The sequence below is a fragment of the Marmota monax genome, unplaced genomic scaffold (assembly GCF_021218885.2).
Source record: "Marmota monax isolate L192 unplaced genomic scaffold, Marmota_monax_Labrador192_F-V1.1 WCK01_AAM20220418_F8-fsc00113, whole genome shotgun sequence".
In the NCBI taxonomy this organism is placed as follows: Eukaryota; Metazoa; Chordata; class Mammalia; order Rodentia; family Sciuridae; genus Marmota; species Marmota monax.
This window is the reverse complement of record NW_026694479.1, coordinates 330,646-336,645: the sequence shown is the minus strand read 5'-3', so window position 1 is coordinate 336,645 and position 6,000 is coordinate 330,646. Positions and strand designations below refer to the sequence as shown.

Below are 6,000 nucleotides of genomic sequence, written 5' to 3'. Positions count from 1 at the left end.
AGTCACTATTCTCATGAATGACATTTTCTTTTTTTTTCCCCCCCAGCCCTATTTTGTATTTTATTTAGAGATAGGGTCTCACTGAGTTGCTTAGTGCCTTGCTTTTGCTGAGGCTGGCTTTGAACTCACAATCCTCCTGTCTCAGCCTCCCCAGTTGCTGGAATTACAAGCATTTTCTTTATGTTCTTTTTGGCTTGTTTCCATATTAGAAAGTTTAAACTCTGAAGTCGTAAATATGTTTTTAAAGAAATCAGCTCATGATTGGACATCCATTTAATGGTTTAATCATCTTTTCGAGGCACCTTTTGTATCCAAAATAAGAAATTTTAGAAGGTGAAACTTTTTACTCAGCATCATTACATGGAAACATTTAAAAGCAAAATTCCAGGTTACATCCTTGTTGTTTTTTTTTTGTTTGTTTGTTTTATTATGAATGAAGACAGAATCTCAAATGTGGCTTGTAGCTTCTCCCATCTCAGAAATGGGCCAGTTTCCACTTCCTCCAAACTTTCCAACTCTGAGCTCAAAGCACTCAAATGATACTGACCAGAATCACATGTTATAAAATATTTATTGCTGAGGTGTTTTTGACATCCCAGGATTTTTCTTTACTGCCTTCCTGGGTTTTCCCTTTACTTCTTCTGGTGTTGGATCTCCTGCTTCCTTTATCTCATGTCTTTGTTTCTGGTTTACTTCCTCATATTGTGAAGCATGTCCTTGGTATACAATTCAGAGAGGCATGTTCTCTTTTTTTGTTGTTGTTGTGTTTTGAGTTTTTTTTTTTCTCCAGGGATTTAACCCATGGGCACTTAACCACTGAGCCACATCCTCAACATTTTTTTATATATTATTAGAGGTTGGGTCTTGCTGAGTTGCTTAGGGCCTCTCTAAGTTCCTGAGGCTGGCTTTGGACTCAAGATCCAGCTTCAGTCTCCTGAGTCGCTGGGATTACAAGTGTATGCCACTGCACCCAGTTTCGGTTGGATTTTTATAATTTTTAAATGTTTTTTTCCTTGAACTTTTATTAAAGGAAGCAAGCAAGAATTTAAAGTAGTCAGAGTTCTCCAATGCTGTTAAGAGTAGTTCCCCCACTACCTCTTCTCCAAAAGAACTGCTCTAAAGACTCTGAGCTGATGTTTTTATTACTGATTTCTAATCTCTAGATAAAATATTTGCATTGTAGTCCTTAATTTTTCATCTTTAGGCATAATCAATTGATGTGCCACTTTGTAAGTGAAGGATACACTCACGGGATACACACTTCCCAGAGGATCTTTCTAATATGATTGTGTCATAATTTTTGTTAAATCTTTGACATTTACATTATTCGAACCATGTAAGTGCAACTCTGAGCTAAGCCATGTAGTAAACTATAGAGATTTTGCCTATCCTGAATATTTTTTTGTTTCCCTGAATAATAATTTTGTTATTATTATTGGTGCTCATCACTAATTCAAACACAAACTCATTTTATTATAGTCGTGAGTTATTTTTATTATGTGTTGTAGAGTAAATAAATGTTTAGCTTTGTACCATGAGATTCTTGTATCAAGTGACAGTGTCATGCACTGCAAACTAAAAATCCCCATTATGAAGTATTTGGATCACACAGCACACACAGAACTATACTTGTAGTGGTGGGTACTTAACAAGTAATTTTAAAATGCTTTTATTAGTGCATTTAGTTATACATGTTAGTTGAATTCATTTTGACATGATCATACCTCATTTTATTATAAAAACATCTTCTTAAACTATTCACAGTGTCACGTATTTTTATCAATTTGATCCTTTTGAAAACATCTTTCCCAGATTCTCTAACATGCTTCAGTGTGGACAGTTTGTTCTCAACAATTGGGGCAGAACTGACATCCCAGGGTTTCTCTTCTCTGCCTTCCTGGACTTATCCTTCACTTCTTCTTATGTTGGATCTCCTGCTTCCTGTATCTCATGTCTTTTTGGTTTATTTCCTCATATTGTAAAGCATATCCTTTCATAGCATCCTGATGAGGTATATGGGAAACATAATTTTTGAGATTTTGCCTTTCTAAAAAAATGTCTTTATTCAATTGTTGTTCTTCCTTGCTATTTTGAATATGTATAGAATTCTAATACAGGAGTTATTTTTCTGCAAAGTTTTAAAGGCATTGCATTGCTTTTTTTGTCTTCTAGTCTCTGGTATTCCCATTGAGAAGCCTCCTGACATTTTCATTCGATCCTTTGTATCCTTTAATCTTTTGAGATCCTTTCTTTATCCCTGAGTTCTGGTTTCACAATAACATGCCTTGATTTGGATCTGTTTTTATCCATTATATGTCAGTCTGGAAACTTACACCACTCTGATCTGGGAAATTGCTCAAGTTATTTGATTAATGATTTTTTCCCTCCCTGTTCCCTCTGCTCTCTCTTTTTGAATCTCTTTTGATATTGGACCTCCTAGACTAGTCTTCTAATTTATTTACTTTTGTTCTCTTTGATCTTATTTTTGTTTTTTGTTTTTTTTGCTCTACATTTTGGGAGACATGTTAGCTTTCCATTGCTGTGGCCAATGCCGGAGATAAATCCATTTAAAAGGTAGAAAGGTTCATTTTGGCTCAAGATTTCAGAGCTTTCAGTCTATGGACACTTGGTCCTGTTGCCTTTGGGCCTGTAGTGAGGCAGAACATCAAGATGGAGAGCCCAAGACCGAGGAGACAGAGGAGGTCTGTTTAACTTAAGGCATCTGGAAAGCAAAGGTAGGGGGAAAAGAGGAGGCCAGGTCCCAAGGCATTCTTCAAAGCATGCCCCAGACCACCTAACTTCCTTCCCCTAGGTTTCACCTCCTAAAGGTTCTATCTCCTCCCAGTAGCACCACAGGCTGCAAACACCTTAGCACCTGGCCTTTGGGGGGCATTTAAGATCCAAACTATAATGAGAGAATTTGTCTTTTTTTTTTTTTTTTTTGGTACAGGGATGAAACTCAGGGGAACTTAACCACTGAACCACATCCCCAACCCTTTGTGTATTATATTTAGAGACAGGGTCTCGCTAGGTTGCTTAGGTCCTCCCTAAGTTGCTTAGACTGGCTTTGGACTCACAACTCTCCTGCCTTAGCCTCCCTAGTTGTGGGGATTACAGGCATGCATCACCATGGCCAGAGAATTGGTTAATTTTTAAATTTTTTTCTCTCACATTTTTAAATACTTAAAACTTCTTTTTCTTCGAAAGTTCCATGTTTCTATCAATCTATTGCTGTCCCAAGATTGAAATCATTTTTATTATATCTCTGGATACTACTGATAGGTTTTTAAAGAGCTCCTTTCCTTTGGGGGAAAAAATCTGTTTTTCTCCATGTCTTTTTCTTGTGTTGGTGTTTTCTTAATCTAGATCCATCACATGAAACTTTCCCTCACCTGTCTGGTAATCCTTTTTCATTTGTTCATTACGGTGAATGGAAACTGGAGATATATATATATATATATATATATATATATATATATATATATATATATATATAGCCAGGGTTTGTCAACACTGAACTGAACCCTAGGGTGATCTGACTGAATTGTGTTTGATCAGAAAATTCATAATTAAGATCTTGAAGATTTTGTTCTTGGGCTGATCATATTCCTTAAGGACTTTTCAATCTCTTACCTACAGGAGAATGGCCTGACCAAGCTACCATTGTTCTGAGAACTAAGCAAGGTGGAGACAACTGGGGGGATTCTTAGAATGCAATGAGAACGTATTTATTTAATCTCCTACTTTATAGCACCCACCTCCATCTACGCCTACTGTGCCCCCTTCTAGAGACCTCCCACTTAGCCTCAGCAGAGAATCATCTAATATTCCCTAAGTGTAGGGGAGGAGCAGATGTCTGATTACACAAACTCAGCAAGGTAATCAGATTGCTGCTAAAAAGCTTTCAGAAAGGCTAGGAATGTGGCTCAGTGGTAGAGGGCTTGCCTAGCATGTGCCCTGGATTCAATCCCCGGCACTGTAAGAAAGAAAAAAAAAAAAAGCTTTTAACAAATCCTCTTGTTAAGACTCCTCCTTGGCCTGTACTTTCAGAGGTACTCACTGGTTCTGTTTAAGCTGTTCAGGGCATCTGTGCTATAAATCAGCTCTCCTGGCTGCTGATTTATGGTTCAGCTTCCTCCCACCTGCAAATCAGTTAACATTGACTAACTTTCTAGATTCCAGAAGTTTGTTGCAGTTTTCCTCCCTCATTCTCCCCATGCCATTAAAAAAAAAAAAAAAAAAAACCCTCCTTCCCTGTAGTTTTACAAAGAGTTCAAGGTTATTTGAGGCAAATTCAACCATCTGTCCTTGTTTGGAGTTACCAGGCACTTTCAAAGACACTGTATGACCTAGCAACCATAGGAAGCACCCCCATACCCGGTTCCTCATAGAAGAAGATGCCAGTAGGTTAAAGGAGCTTTTCTAATGTACCTCTAACACTATCAGCATGCCACCAAGTACAGCCTGAAGGCTTACCCTGTGGGCCATGGCCCTGTTCCTCTGGGGACCTGTCTGCTTTCCTTTGCATGATCATGTGTGCCCAGGTACTTGCCTGAGTTGTGTGTTCATGGGAGCCACGATTGCCTAAGCCCCAAATGAGGGGATGAAACAGTTGAGGAAACTTTTAAAACCCTCTATTTTTCAGCCCCCTCCTATTACAAAGGAGAAATGAAGGCCCAAAGTTGGGTCATGGCGTGCTGGAGCTCTATTTCCAAGGAGAACCTAACAACAAGTTTCGTTGCCTTAAACATATGAATACCCCCAAATCACACAGTTAACTAGCAGCAGAGTTGAGAAAAGAACCTCACATCTTTGGTCTTTTGGTTTAGATTTCTTTCACTGACTCCATAGAGCAGATGATGAGACATCCAAGATCCAGAGAGGCTCCAGGCTTTGCCTGTAGTCATGGGAATAATGTTAGTTGCTTAAGAAGTAACACAGACATAATACAAAATAATACAAAGATATAATGCAGGAAAAAATGTTTATGCTAAAATGTGAACTGAATCCTATTAAACAACTAAAAAGCTATAAACAACAACAACAAAAAAATGGTCCCCGACCTTGAACCAAATGAGGAGCAAATGTAAGATGGGAATTAAAATACGTGTATAAAGCATCTTAGTTCATAGTTTATTACCCCTATCATATTTGTTGTGTTACCAGATGTTGAGTTTCTTCCTGATAATTCTTCCTCATATTAAGGTATCCCTCTACTCCACACATTGGCTGCTCCCTCCAAATCACTTTTACTCTCAGTAATCTGTCCTGGGTAGTGTGCTTATGCTCAAGGACAATTTATCTTAAACTGAAATCAGAGCCCTTAATGGCTGCCTTCTTGGTCCCTTTGTTCTGGTGCCTGCTGAATCCCAGAACCAACCATTTCCCAAACATCAGCCTTACAGGTATGTGTGAGTGAGCTGTGAACTCTCTCAGCACCTGCTCAAATTGGGTGGCTCAGGCAGAAGCACTCCAAACAATTCAGTCACCATTTGCTGTGAAATTATTCCCAAGGAGACAAGGGCTTCTTTGGCACCATAATTCCGGGAGTTTTATTTCTCAAGGAGTATTGTCAAAGTCATATTAATAGAAAAAAATATGAATTATTTGCTTAAAATGAGAATGCTGATATTTGGAAGAAAATTCTTGCATCTTTTGGCAAAGTGTGTTTCCCTTACATGGATTCAGAAGGAAACCAGCCTCAGCCGTGGCTGGTGGACAGAAGGTAGACTGTAGTTGGAGTTTCTGCTTTAGTTCCCCATCTTTGGACCAGAGCATTCTATGCTTTCAAAAGCCATCAGAGCCTATACAGAGGGGAATTCTCACTAAGATCTGGCCAAAGCTGAGGTGGCAGCGTTTGCAAGTCACAAGATTTGATTTTGAATTCTTAAGAGAACCCCTGCTTTCCGAGTTTTGGGGGCTAAGCTTGGAGGCATCAAGAACAAAGTCCTTGCTGTTGTACAGCATCCTGTCATGCCCAGAGTCCTTTTCCATGCGTTG

General features: G+C 38.8%; 1 long non-coding RNA gene across 1 annotated transcript in view; it reads left to right on the top strand.

The window, feature by feature from the left end:
* Positions 1-2,611: 2,611 nt before the first annotated feature.
* The window catches only part of LOC124075573 (uncharacterized), a 47,444-nt gene continuing 44,055 nt past the window's right edge, over positions 2,612-6,000 (top strand). Inside the window, exon 1 of the long non-coding RNA XR_006846099.1 lies at positions 2,612-2,735. This is a non-coding gene — a long non-coding RNA (uncharacterized LOC124075573). The remainder of the gene's footprint in view (positions 2,736-6,000) is intronic.